Genomic DNA, 14,675 nt, shown 5'->3' with positions numbered 1-14,675 from the left:
AATATCCAGGAGACGTGTTATATTTCGTCTGTAAAAATAGAGTGTGCAATAAGATCTTCAGCTTTTTAGTGTCAAAAGGTTGGCACGTATGCATTTATTCACAAACAATGGCAAAAAAAGATTTCATGTTGGCATTGAATTTGTTAACTACATTACCTAACAGTTTAGTAAAAGGAAACTCTACACTGCCCTCTAGGAGAGAGCATCTGGTTTGCAATTTAAGATAAAATCACAACTTTTGTTAAAAATGACCTAGAGATTCGTTTCTTTTTTGACATATGCAGAAATTTATGCTGGGCTGGATTTAATCAAACGGGCTTGATCCGACTCGTGTGCCGTATGTCTGACATGCCTGCTTTAACACGTTCAAATTTTAGGTTTACTGGTTTTACTTGGAGTTTTCAGGAATATGTTTCTAAAATTGTAGTTACTTTATTTTTCTATAGTGTTCCTACTGCTTTGATGTGTTGTCACTCAATAAACTGTGTAAAAAAATAACAACATCAATGATAATAATTATGATGGCAAAAAACACAATATAATAATTGTTTGAATGATTTTTCCATCCATCCATTATCTGCACCGCTTATCCTCAGTAGGGTTGCGGGGATGCTGGAGCCCATCCCAGCTATCTTCGAGCAGTGGGCAGGGAACACCCTGAACTGATTCGCAAGGCACACAGGGACAGACAATTCACTCGCTTATTAACACCTAGAGACAATTTTGGACCGGCCAATTAACCTGACATGCATGTTTTTGGAATGTGGGAGGAAACCGGAGTACACGGAGGAAACCCACGCAAGCATAAGGAGAACAAGCAAACTCCACACAGGAGGTTCGATCTCATGACCTCAGAACTGTGCCGCACACGCACTATTTATAAATTATTATAAATTATTATTATTATTATTATTATTATTATTATTATTATTATTATTATTATGTTGATTACTGATACATTTATCCATTAATAGGGTACAGAAGTAGAAAAATATTATTTGGATTGCAAAATGTATGAGCAAGAGTGCTTTAGACCATACCTGTCAACCTCCACGGCTCCATGCTCTTACAAACTGTCGTATTTTCCCTTACAAAACACAAAATATTCTTACACCATATTTTTTTTTCAAACGTGTTCATTTATATAGTTTAACATGTTATATTGTACATGTGTTTCGTTATATCATATATTGTTAATTAACATTTTGTTGTGAGATAATGAATTGCATGAATGAGGTTTATTATGAAAAAGTTCAAAAAATAAGTAGCTTGGACGTTCACTGGAGCAGGAAAAAGATACATGCAAATGTAATTAAGTAGAATAATAAATTTTCTTTTTCAAATTATGAATTCATTTTCTGCATTAAATTATTGTTGGTAATATACTGAATAAAGGGATTACCACAAACCTGTCTTTTTTCATTTTCTCATTTTACACTTTCCTTTTCTCTTAACTTTTTTATACAACATAATAATTCGTAATATAATGCATTAAAGTAAGTGAGCCGTTTGAGAGCCGGCTCTCTTTAATGAGTTGAGCCGAAAAAGCCGCTTCTCTAAAAAGAGACCGACTTCCTTTCACTACATCAAACCGCTTGCTTCGTTTGCAACAGAATAAAAGATACCGAGATTGAGGCTTCCGCGGCGAACTCGTTTGACTTGATTGATTTGCCGTTTCTTGATAGTCGGCGTATACCGGATGGTACCCATAATTGACAAATTTGCGTTTTTCCGTACAGATTTTCTCGTACGTCGTACATGTCTTAAAATGCATAATAAACGTACTTTGTACGGCAAAACCGAACAGGTTGACAGGAAAGTTAGACGGAAGATACACTGTGACGTCACTGCCGCAGCACGTCGTCAAACCATTGCGACATCACTTGGAAAATAAAGAATACAAATCCAACACATATGTGAAGTTTAATCTCTTTTATTAAGGGTCTCTGACGGAATCACACATGGCAACATTCTCAACCACTATCTTTAACTTCTGCAAGAAGACAGATGCAAACTCCGCAAGTAGTTGCTTGGCAACAGATAAATCACTCTGGCCTTCGTGCTGGGATGGATTTTTCGGATGTTTCAACAACACAAAATCACATGCAATCGACATGTGAGACGTTCTCAAGTGTATGCAAATACTATTTTCGAAGAACAAAAAAACAATTTACCATTTGATCAAACTGTTTTGCCAGCGGAGCTCTATCTGCTTTGTTTGAAGCAATAAATGCCCCACCTTCCTCTACCATTCTTATCCTCCTGATGGCGCAGTTGCTTCATATTAAAAGCACTTGGAGTTCAGCAAGTCAAAGATGGGTGCAGAAAAATGGTATTCGGACAGCAATTTAGTTATGTTGGGGGTTAATCCAAAACCATGCTTTGTGGCTATACTCTAGCTGTCCTGTTTGATGAGCTTGAAACAGACTTGGGAAGCAGGCATCATTATTTGGAATTGAATTATGTGCCCGGCTGGCCAGCTAAAGAAAAAAACCTCACCATCAAAGCTTGTGTGTTTTCCTTTGTAACAGAAACCACAAAGGTTATTTTATTTTGTTTTTGTAAAAAATAAAAAACGTAATGAATATGACAGTCGTTCCATTTTTGGGGTGGTTTTGCATCCACGTGAATTACAATAGCCCACCGTGTATTTTTAATCCTTGGATGCATAAATGGAGTAAAAAGGACCACATTAGTTCTTCTTATTAAAAATATTTAATAATAAAAAAGTTACAATATTGTCACATTCCAGGAATTTCTCATTAAACATGTTAATGACATGATGCCATAAGTATTTTTTACTTTTTTCCCTCCACTAATTTTCAACCGCAGTCATGGAAGAGTGTGTGTACTGGTAGGTCATGCACCCAAGTGTTTAAAACAATTCATTGAAAACGTCACTAAAGACTTAAGCTGAGAAGCTGTCGGAAGCAATTTTCTTATCAACGAAGCAAAACTCATCTGAGTCGTTCAATGACGAGCAGTGAGGTGTCTGGTGAGCCACAGTCAGATTTTCAAATAAATAAACCATCTTAACAAAGAAGATATAAAACCATTCGATAGATTTCTAATTATATATTTCCTGCCCCACCTGACTGCATGTCACAGAAGTCAGGATGGTACGTTGTGCTTCTGCACTTATGACCGTTATTAACAAGTTTCAGTGGTTAGATTTAAATACTGAATTAAATGATTGCCATAACAATGTCCACATTTGTCAGGAGGCGATTTATCGTATCAATTTCTAGTTTGTTATCAGTTAATGTATCTTATCTATCCATTATAGGAATTCCTGCTTAATGAAAACACCAAATAATCAAAAATCTAATGTATATTAGATTAGGGGCCGGCCTTTGAGGCGGACGCTATTGGACGCATTGAGATCGCCATTCAGACGAGATACAGCTGTGCTCAACATGAGGTCGGAATTTCGCGCGCGGGTGGCAGCGCAAAATAGTTTTGCGCTGCTCAATTTTTCAGAGCGTGGGTACACAACCTTTCACGAGCGTATTGAGGCTGAACCACGGCCAGAAATTTCTGACCGTGAAGCAGATGCTGTTGGGCGCTGTTGGGCGTTTTGAGACCGCCATATAGACGAGATAGAGCAGTGCTTTACTCGCGGTCGGAAATTTTCACGTGGTTGGCCGCGCTCAAAACTTTTGAGCTGCTCAAAAGTTTGAGCACGTGTTAAACCGCGTGCCGCACACGTGGTCAACACGAGGTAATGACGCGGAACGACGTGCTCTGGCCGCGGCCAGGGCGTGGTTACAAGTGGGTAGGACGGGCAATTTCAGCGGGTAATCGTGGGTGGAGCATGGTAATAGCATGTTCTGCGCCTGTATCGCGGAGTTATTACGTGAAATTAGCGTGTTACGCGTGTGACGGTCAAACGCCTTTCACCGCGTATAAACAGCGCGAATGCCGAGCACACGTCAGTTGTGCTCGAGACGTCAAGGGGGTGAACATGGATCCCCGTCTGCGTAGTGACGTCGTCTTAATCCATTTTTATTTCTTGACATTTCTTTTCAAGATAATAAAATAAAAATGATGCCATAGCTGGAAATCTTGATCTTCACGGGACTGTGTCTTGTGCGGTTATGATGCGTAGGAGTCGGATTTGGGCACAACACCGGCTCAGGAGCTTTTATACCCGTGGTCCACACGAGAAAATGACGCAGAAATGACGCGATGAGGAAGCGGAACAGTCGCCGGCGTGTTTTGCGGGCATACCACCGATGAACAGCGGGTTGGCCAATTTTGCGCATTTTCCATCGCGGGCAACCACGGGCAAAAAAAAAACGCAAAATTTTAGCCGTGATTCAGCCGCAAATGTCTTTGTGACCGGCCCCTTATATTAAATAAGTGACAAGCACATCCTCTCTGACATACATGGTAAACATGTAATATTTGTACTCTTCCTGAAACTAAAATTGACTTGTTTCTTTTTTAGATTACGTAAAAAACTCCTATTGGAGAAAAATGTTCTTTATTATATGCACAATTAGAAAAGTAAGAAAGTACCGGTAATGCACATGCATCAGCAGTGTTCTCTTGATTTTAAATTGACGGAACATGGAACTCGGTAAAGACTCCATGCATATGAGAACTACCAGCCTAACCATTTTTTGAAGTCCTTTCTCCCATTTTCCTTTTTTTTCAGAATGCTTAGAGTTTCACCTTTTCTGTTTTACCGGATTCATGAGTCTGCTGGGTGTAGAAAATACGCAGAGATGGCTAAAGATCTAAAAGATACACACACGCATGCACATACGTGATACACACTGAGGGGAATGATCCAATGAAAAATGATCACAGATGAGATAAGATGTTTTTCTCTGAAAATAAATACCGTATTTTCTGCACTTTAAGGTTCAAAAGATTATAACACACACCCCGAAAAATAGTCTGATGTGATACTTTTTCATATATAAGGAGCAAAGGACTATAAGGCGAATAGAATTAAAATGACAGTAAAGGCTTGGGATACACAATAAATAAAAAAAGTGCCGAATGACCATCTATCCATTATCTGCACCGCTTATCCTCAGTAGGGTCGCGGGGGTGCTGGAGCCCATCCCAGCCATCCTCGGGCAGTGGACAGGGGACAACCTGAACTGGTTGCCAGCCAGTCGCAGGGCACACAGAGACAGACAACTCACTCGCTCATTCACACCTCGGGAGAATTTGGACTGGCCAATTTACCTGAAATGCATATTTTTAGAATGTGGCAGGAAATCGGTCAATGTACCAGCCTGACAATGACCCCAAATACACTTCTAAGATGACCAAAGAGGTTATCAATAAAAGGGATGGACTGGCCATGCATTTTTTCAGATCTAATTCCAATAGAACATCTTGGGACTTCTTCCCATCTTCTGGCAGGCAGAATGACCAGTCAGAATATATTAGTGATTACATTTGCATACAATTACAAACCATTGGGCGCGCCATGTTTCAAACTCAGAATGCGGCATGGAGTGCATTGTATCTTACCCATGAAACCATTAGGGATACAGACACGTTAAGGACATTCAGTCTTAACTCATCATCACACTACTTTAGTCATGGTACCAAATTATGTATGTTTTCATTGGGCCGCGCTGCGAGAATATTCTCAGACATTAAACCGGTCCGTGTTACAGCCGACTGGGAAAGGCATAACAAAGCGCACAAGAATGTTAACTGAATGACATTAAGGGCGTTGTAGGAAGTAATTCACTCGTTCTGAACTGAACGAAGAGAATGGAACTTTGGGTATTAATTTGGTCATCGTGAAATATAAAATTAAATGCAGGGACGAACGCATTCAAAAAGTTTGTCACTTTCAATGCTTAATTTGAGCTGAGAAAAAGCAAAACAACATTTTTTCTACTCTCACATCTGTCGCCGTGACTAAAAATTTTGTGATAACGAAATAAGACCTGGTGCCTTTTCATGTGTTGTCTGTATTCCTAGTGGCCTATGGATAGGATCTTTCATTCTAGGACCTTAGCTTGGCCTTTTGGCTGAGAGTAAGTGTCCTGGTGCCTAGGCTTTGTAGCATATTATGAACTGACGGATAATGGATAATGAATAACGAAGATTGAACAATAACCCTTAAAACCCCCCCCTAAATGTGTCGGCATCACTAGTTGTATTGGCAAATGTCGATCAGGACCTCTTATCAGTTTTGATTTTTGCAATCCGGAGATGGATTAAGAGCTTGCTTTGTCCACTCCACGCATCGGCCCGGTATTGCAGTACCTCCGGGAACCGTGCATTTGGACCGATCGCTGCATGGCTCTGTGGCTAGGACCTTGACTCGGCCTCTTGGCTGAGAGCAAGGGTCTCGACCCTTGGCTTTGTAGCGTATTATGATTTGACCGATAACAGATAATGGATAGTTGATAAAGAATATAGAACAATAAACCTTACAAAATCCCCCCCGCTGCTTGGCCGGTGCATTTGCACTGATCGCTGCTTGGCTCTGTGGCTAGGACCTTGACTCAGGCTGAGAGCAAGTATCTCGACCCCTTGGCTTTGTAGCGTATTATGATTCGACTGACAACGGATAATGGATAATTGATAAAGAATATAGAACAATAAACCTTACAAAATCCCCCCGCTTGGCCGTGTGGTTAGGACCTTGACTCAGCCTTTTGGCTGGGAGCAAGTGTCTCGGCCTCTTGGCTTTGTAGTGTATAATGATTTGACCGATAATGGATACTGGATAATTGATAAAGAATATAGACCAATAAACCTCTACAACCCCCCCTGTCATATCACCAGACATAACGAAATTGTGAATATGCTTGATTGCTGTTGAGATTGTCGAGAAGGGTTGTTCAAACCTCACATTGTTTGTTTGCTGTTATTAGTGTCAATATATTTGTTCAAACCAAAAAAAAAAGATGTTAAAAATGTCAGAAAATAATGTTAAAACGTCTTATTGTCAGACATAACGAAATTGTGAATATGCTTGATTGCTGTTAAGATTGTCGAGAGGGGTTGTTCAAACCTCACATTGTTTGTTTGCTGTTATTAGTGTCAATAAATTTGTTCAAACCACACTGATATGCAATTGTGAACGGCTAGCGGTTTGGTGGTCAGGAATCTGAACACTTACTATTCTTACCATTGCCTCCTGGTTTGATCCACAAAGCACCTTATATTTCAATTATGGTCTGTGATAAAGTATTGACTGATCAATTATTATACAAATATGGTACCGCACTTCTACTTTTGTCTGCATTTAAAGCTTACCTTGGTTATAAAGCACATGTTCAATTTTCTGGCCTGTTTTTTTGGGTGCGCCCTATAGTCTGGAAAGTACGGTAAATAAATCCTGGGCTGAATTTTAGGATTAGTAGTTTGGTAAATCTCGGCGCAATATCTAATCTTATATCAATTCCAAACTTTTCCCAACTCCTACTGTACTCATTTGACAAGGTCTGTTTGGTCTGCTGCTTGAAGCTTAAGATCAGGAAAAACACATCGCTACGTAGGAAGGACCGGGAAGGCTATCTTGAAGCCCCACTCGTTAATGCTTGGACGGAACAAGCGGCAGCGATGGAGATAAAAACACGCCGCCAAAAGAAGTGGAACCTTCAGGTTGTTTCAAAACTCTCCTCTTATCCGATTGCTTTGCACCGAATGTGACCTTTTATCAAACACTCATCTTTGAGCGGCAGAAGGGAGCATTGAGGTTTATAAAAATCAACACTTGGTTGCACCTCAGGGGAGATTATAAGAAGCCAGATAGCGACTTCCATCTTTTCAATCTCAAGTGGACATTCAGCGCTTGAATTGAACTTGTTTGGGAGCCAGGGCTCGAGAGCTGAGAACCTTGAAACAATCTAAAATTGTGTTGCCGTTTTGTTGCGGGCCATGTTGGTTGGCACATTTACCAGACAGGCTCACGTCTTCAAATATATTTTTTTCAGTTCACTCAAAATGTTTTTTTGGACAAAGTTGCCAGTTTTGTAGTTACTCAAAATGTAGCAGTGCAATAAACTCAAGGTCACTTTACACTTCAAATACTGTTATTGAATTTTTGCTTTTTAGATTGAGGCAACCCTGCAGTGTACCTTTAGTTTTTAAGGCCAGCGTTTTCTGTCTCTGATGAAGCTCTCTAAATCTTTGTTGTCATCTGAGGATTCTTAATCCAGCAAGACACTGCCATTTATACACGGACTGTGATTTGAACATTTGGAATGCCTTCCCTCGAAGAAAGCTTAATTTTTATTATTATTATCAATATTATTATTATTATTATTTTACTTTTTTTGTCCCTCAAATGTTACTGTAGTGCACCTACTCCCCCCCTAAACAGCTCCAAAGCTTATTCAGAGTATTGGAGCCTGTTACATGAAATGTTGGCCTCAGATATATCTATTTGTAGGTTCATGTCAGGGCCAGAACAGATGGTAGACCCAAACGCGTAACGTTTCACACCAAAGTTTATTAGGATATTGAGGAAGTCAGGTGCGGGGAAACAAAGGCCAGCAATCCGGTGGTCACTGGACAGGAGGAGCAAGCAGCTCAAGGGATCAGAGTGTGATCGGAATGCGGAAGTGAGTTAATTTGCCGGGGCAGGAGATTGGAGCGTGGTCGGTGGGCAAAAACAGGTCGATAGCCGGAGCTAGAATAAACATTATCCCATTTGTTTAGTGGTTGGATCAAATTTGATGTTTTTCTCAAAGGGACACGGAGTAATTGTAGATGTCGCTGTGTTGTGTAGTACAACCAAAAATGATGTGCTACAAAGCACAAGAAAGAAAAACTGTGGAGACTAAAAATGACCAAACCACACGTTTTAATCATCTTTTTTTGCAAAGTCTTTTACTATTTCTTTTGTTTTTTGGGGATACTTGTGCAGCAAGATGTTGGACAGTCATATCAGTTCCCTTTAAGTGAGCCCCGTCACTATATATATATATATATATATATATATATATATATATATATATATATATATATATATATATATATATATATATATATATATATATATATATATATATATATCCATCCATTATCTGCACCGCCTAGCTTATCCTCAGTAGCTATCTTCGGGCAGGGGACACCCTGAACTGGTTGCCTGCCAATCACAGGACCACAGATTATTGCAAACCACAGACTATTATTACACCATGCTCTGGTCTAAAACCTACATGAGGGCAAGGAAAAACTCAAAAATCTCAAGATGAGGAAAATGAAGAAACCTTGAGAAGAGACCGCGCATGAGGTAATCCCTCTTCCAGGATGACTAGGCTGCAGTGGATGTTGCAATCACAAATAATACACAGGTATTGTCAACATTAGATATAGGTTATTCATGTGCATTACACCGCGTCACTTTAATACATATAATCCTGCTTATTAAATGTGTGTAAGTGTTTTTCACACATATCTCATGAGGTAGGTTTTAAACGTGTGAAAAACTAAAAAAGTGTTAAGTTATTCATTTAGCACTTGGATGTATTTTGTGCACAATAAAGTCTTCTATAAAACTAATACACTGCTGCTTACTGAAGCAGGCATAGTGCCTATAAATCAGCGAGTGTCTTGTTCACGTGCAAGGCATTTGAATATTTGTCTTTAAAGCAAGTAAACAGATTGTGGTTCAAGAGTAACCAAAAGAGTAACTTGAGCCTAAGGACTAAGCACTGTTCCCATAAGCATTTCTACCAGTAGATCTGTTTAATAATGACCAAAATAAACCATGCCTGGAAACTAATGGAGCATAACTTTTAATCAAGTCAAGTCAAGTCGAGGCGTGTTTATTTGTATAGCCCTTAAGAGAGTCTCAAAGGGCTGCACAGACCACAGATTATTGCAAACCACGGACTAGTATTACACCATCCCCTGATCTAAAACCTACATGAGTGCGAGGAAAAACTCAAAAACCTAAACATGAGGAAAATGAGGAAACCTTGAGAAGGGACCGCACATGTGGTAATCCCCCTTCCAGGATGACCAGGCTGCAATGGATGATGTAATAACAAATAATACACAAATATCATCAACAGAAAATATAGGTCTTTCATAAGCTATAGATTAGAAGTGTATAATAAGCCTGGATATAAACAGTTCCACTGAGGTTGCAGATCGACTCTCAGGGGAGAAAGCATTCCACAGCACCGGGGCCCGAATGGAGAATGCTCTCGAACCTCTTCTTGGCTCTTGGGACCACTAGTAGACCAGCATTTTCAGAGCGAAGGCTCCGGACTGGTACATAGGGGGAAATTAAATCCACTCGTACGCTCCAAGTTCAAATCAACAGTGTTTATCATAAATAAATAAATTGATTGTGTACAACCAGGGGGTGTAATCCATCACACTCTGGTGATTTAAAGCTGTGTTTTTCTACCTAGAGTTATACACACCTAAAATAACAATATAATGATTGAATCAACTTTATACCACAAGTGGGCGCTATATGATGCACTCTGCTGCTATAATGCTCCAACTTTCAACCTGGAGTGATGCACCGTAAACAACATTTATCAAACACAAGTACCTGGTCTTTGGCATCACTTTTAAGGGCTATTTGACACCTGTCGTGCCTGCAAAACTGGGACTAGGCCTCTGCAGTAATATTTCTGGATTTTTTCCCCCCAAACTCCATTGTGAGTCATTTCACAAGAGAACAAACAAACCCTGTCATGCACTGATGCAGACACATCCACATCACACACAGGTCTTCTGAGACATAATTACATGGAAATAAACGAATTAAACACTCCCCAAAGTAAATTTAAATGCAACACATGCTCCACTAGAGCTGTGATGGAGTCTCAGTTGATTTCTCAACCATACTGGTTGCGTTTTGTTTGTTTATTTATGATCGTGACAAATGCCAGTTCTATCTGGTTACCGGAGTCCAGAGCTTTGTGATTTTGATTCAATGAGCAGACATGTGTTTATATTTTTTAAGCTAATATAAGGTTGACAGTTTAAAAAATGGAAAAATGAAAACAGATTTTTAATTTTGTTTGCTTGAAAGGGGTGTTAACTGTGAACATTATGAAAATTATGAACCCGCTATTTTGTAATTTGTATGTGTTGTTCCAACACACTGGGTTATTATCATATTTTTAAATTAAAAATATGAGGTTTTACTGGACAAGGCTTTCAACTACGTTGTACACGCATGTAATTATTGAGGCAATTAAAATTATATGACAAATCTCACAGAATCAAAAAAAGTTGCAGAATTACCCTTTGGATGAAAATCCTTTCAGATTATTATGGCCTTGCTTACGCTAGTATTGTTTTTAAAATAAAGGGTTTTACGAAAAGGGTATTGTTATGGAAATCTGGTGTGACTTTTAATACTCGTGGCTTGTTGTTGAGAGCACAAAGCACCCCCTGCAGCATTTTGCAGATGCAGGTGATTCAAATGTGAAAACTCTTTTGGCTAATGTTATGTTTTTAGTTCCACACTGGGTATGTTTACATGCGGGTAATAGTCAGACTGAGGTCAGAATTTAAACTTTTGGACCAATCCGAATAATTTTTTTACATATTTAACAAACAACCCTACATACATGGCGTGTGCAAGTATTCATTACGGAAATAGACGTTGTTCCTTTATTGTCCCAGCATGTGTTGCCTTGGAGTTACACTGTCTTTGATTTCCTTCTTTTCTTTTCAGTTCAGTCTTTAGTTTCCTGCCCTGCTGCTGTCACGCATTTGGTGGATCTAGTACCTCACTTCCTCGTTCTGCTCATCATTACGACCTTTTGCCCTTTAGCTGTTGTCTAATTAATGTAAAACATTTTTGCTGTCTCTTTTGTTAAAGTCTCTTTTGTTTATTATCTTCCTTTTTATTCAGCAGATGTACACACTTACAGACTGTTATGTAGTCAGGCCCTGGGGCAGGTCAGACAGAGCCCTCTAGACATACTAGAAGTTTTCTGGTGTTCTTCTTTTATTTAATACTTCAATATTACAACAGTATCTGAAACTCATGACAAAAAGTTACCGGACACCAGGGCAGACAACTCTGAAAAGCCATAAAGTTGCCTGCCCCATTTTTCACAACTTGAAACACAATAAGACGACTAATCACCAAAAAGTTTTTGCTTAATTCCTAACCCCTTATCCATTTTTCTTGTGTTCTCTGTGCATATACTTTGGAAAATGATATGCAAATGCATGACCTTACAAGGCTCGGGAAAGTGCGGAAGCAGGAAGTTATTCGATGCAGGCTTCTGATTGGCTAACGAACCGAAATTCCGAAATTTCCAAACCTAACAAAGATTTCGAAATCGGAGTAAAGCAAATGTTTGATGTGAAAATTTTTTAAAATAAAATAAATAATAATAATAATAAGAATGATTTATTTTTTTTTTTCTAGAAAAAGTTATCGGCCACCCGGGCAGACACCGTTGTGTAAGTTGTACGCCAGACGTAAAAGATGCACGCCCCGGGCGTCGTGTTGTGATTACCTAAGTGGAGCCACCTGGGGTAATCATCTGGCGCGCTGGAATGCGCTTCCTGATTGGATGGTGTTCCCCACTTAAGCTGTCAGCGTCCAGAGATGGACGTTCGAGTGTACTCCTCGTATCTCTGAGTGTGACTCCAACATACAAGGTACCCACGAATTCCCTTGCCTGATTCATGCCTGCTTCTCGTTGCCTGACCTATTTCTGTTACAAGTTTTACGATCTACTCTCCCGCCCCGGCCACCGACTTACCCGCTACGTTGCACCTTACGCTTTTCATCACGGAGCTGCCGTTCCGCCCGAAGAGGCTTTCGACCAGCAAGAGCCGACGTCCCAAGCCGATCCTTGTTAATAAAAACTCTAAAACTGACGCAATTGGATCCGAGTGTCCGTTCTGGTTCATGACACGTCGGGGCAGACATTATTTCAAACACTGATTACAATCCTCTTTGTTCCACTGTTATCTTGTGTTGACTCCATTCTTTGCTCCAGTGCAATCAGGTTCTCATTTTTTTCATGGTTTTTATGTTACACTTTATTTCAGACTTGGGAAATCCTAGGCTTACAAGCTGTTACACTCTTTTAACTTTAGACATAATAGGAGCTAAACCGAATATGGAACTTTCTTTCTTGCTACTGCCACCTCTGCTTGGTGTCATCGTTGCAGCCTCTCGCAATCCTGAATGAACAATTATGTTTTATCTTTCTCTGGTTTTGGGTTGGTGTTTGGACTTTACTTGAAGCAGGACTTTTTTTTACTTGCACCATTTCTACGCTTCACTGACAAATGTAAAACAAAACAAAATGTGGAGACGAACATCAAGTCACTCTTGACCCATGCCTGTCCCTCATTCCTCCCAACTAATGTGTTCTGCACCGAACAGCTTTTTCAAAAGTAAGGTAAAAGCAAACAGGCGCGACAAAAAAGCATAAGGACTCTTTTAACTCAGTTGGACATTGGTAACACATACTTAGCATTGCAAAGATTCCACTTTTAACAAAGCAGCCCAACTTTAAATAAGGCATTTTTTCTTTTACGTCACTCACGGCGATCAAGAAACCACCATGCTTATTTCCTCCTCACTCCAAAAGTGTGCTCCATTGCTGCGTCTCATGTGTTAACAAGTTCTGTTCATTGCTTGCTAGAAGCATGGACTTACATCCTATATGGAAGGATACAACTGTGGCATTCACAATTCTTTGTGGCACCCACAAAGACAAAATATGTCCCGTATGAAGAAATTGCACATGTGCATCAACATGCTTACGGAGTCAGAACAGACGAATCGGTATGTACAAGTGAACAGAAAACTAAAGAACTATCTCAACCTGCTTGAATTGGGACTCTAATCGCATACGTGTGAGCGTTTACATGGCTTTACATAAATGGGATACCGGCAATAATTCGATTTAAATTTGCATGGAAACGTAATGATTGACCGTTAGTTTGTTGTGTTTATCGCCTTATTCTCGTTATCGTGTTGCACGCCCCGTGAAGTAGTTGAAGGCAGAATTAGACCGCTAGAGGACAGTACTGCCCCAGGTAACAGTTTGGTCTATTTTTTAAACTTTCCAAAGTATCAAGTGCAATTGCACCTCCACTACACTCTGGAACAGTGTGACTCTCCCAGGTGGTGTTTAGTTTACATTTAACCTCCACGTCCAGCATATAGCACAGAGTATAAGCTTTCAGTATGAAGTGGCGCAGACCATCAATCCGAATGAGGAGAAAGAATTCTGTGGAAGGCGTGAGAGGATTTCTTTGTCCATGGGGTGGGTGACAAAAAAATGTAGAAAAACTGGGTTATTGGGAAGACTTAAGACATTATTTATTTTGTAATGTGCACTTTCCGTTCATTTTTTTTAGTCGCATAGCAAATGAATAGATTAGAACAACCGAGGAGTTTAATGCTAAAGAATACATCTGAAGGATAAAGAGATTCGACTTAATCCTTAACAAAACTTCTAAAGCGTCATTATTTTACAATCTTTTGCTCTTAAGTATCTGTCAAGACACACAAAGCTGAGAACATGTGGCGATGACAGAAAAATTATTTTCTCCTGAGCAATCATCTACAATGGAGTGTCAAATTGATTGTTTTTGTTGAGTGGTTTGATGATATTAACCTTAGGTATGATGTAGTGGAAGGGCAAAGGTGGAAAAACACATCTGGAAGATTTAAACAGAAAAATAACAATGAATGAGATGAGATATTAGACACATTCAAATGGTGAGTTTTATGT

The 14,675-nt window shown here is 39.6% G+C and overlaps 1 pseudogene; it reads left to right on the top strand.

Moving 5' to 3' along the window:
• The first annotated feature begins 5,985 nt into the window (after positions 1–5,985).
• Positions 5,986–6,265, top strand: LOC148369558 (U2 spliceosomal RNA; annotated as a pseudogene).
• The last annotated feature ends 8,410 nt before the right edge of the window (positions 6,266–14,675 follow it).

This window comes from Urocampus carinirostris, chromosome 3 (assembly GCF_059441175.1).
Source record: "Urocampus carinirostris isolate Australia breed hairy pipefish chromosome 3, RoL_Ucar_1.0, whole genome shotgun sequence".
Taxonomy (NCBI): domain Eukaryota; kingdom Metazoa; phylum Chordata; class Actinopteri; order Syngnathiformes; family Syngnathidae; genus Urocampus; species Urocampus carinirostris.
This window is presented reverse-complemented; position numbering and strand designations above follow the sequence as displayed.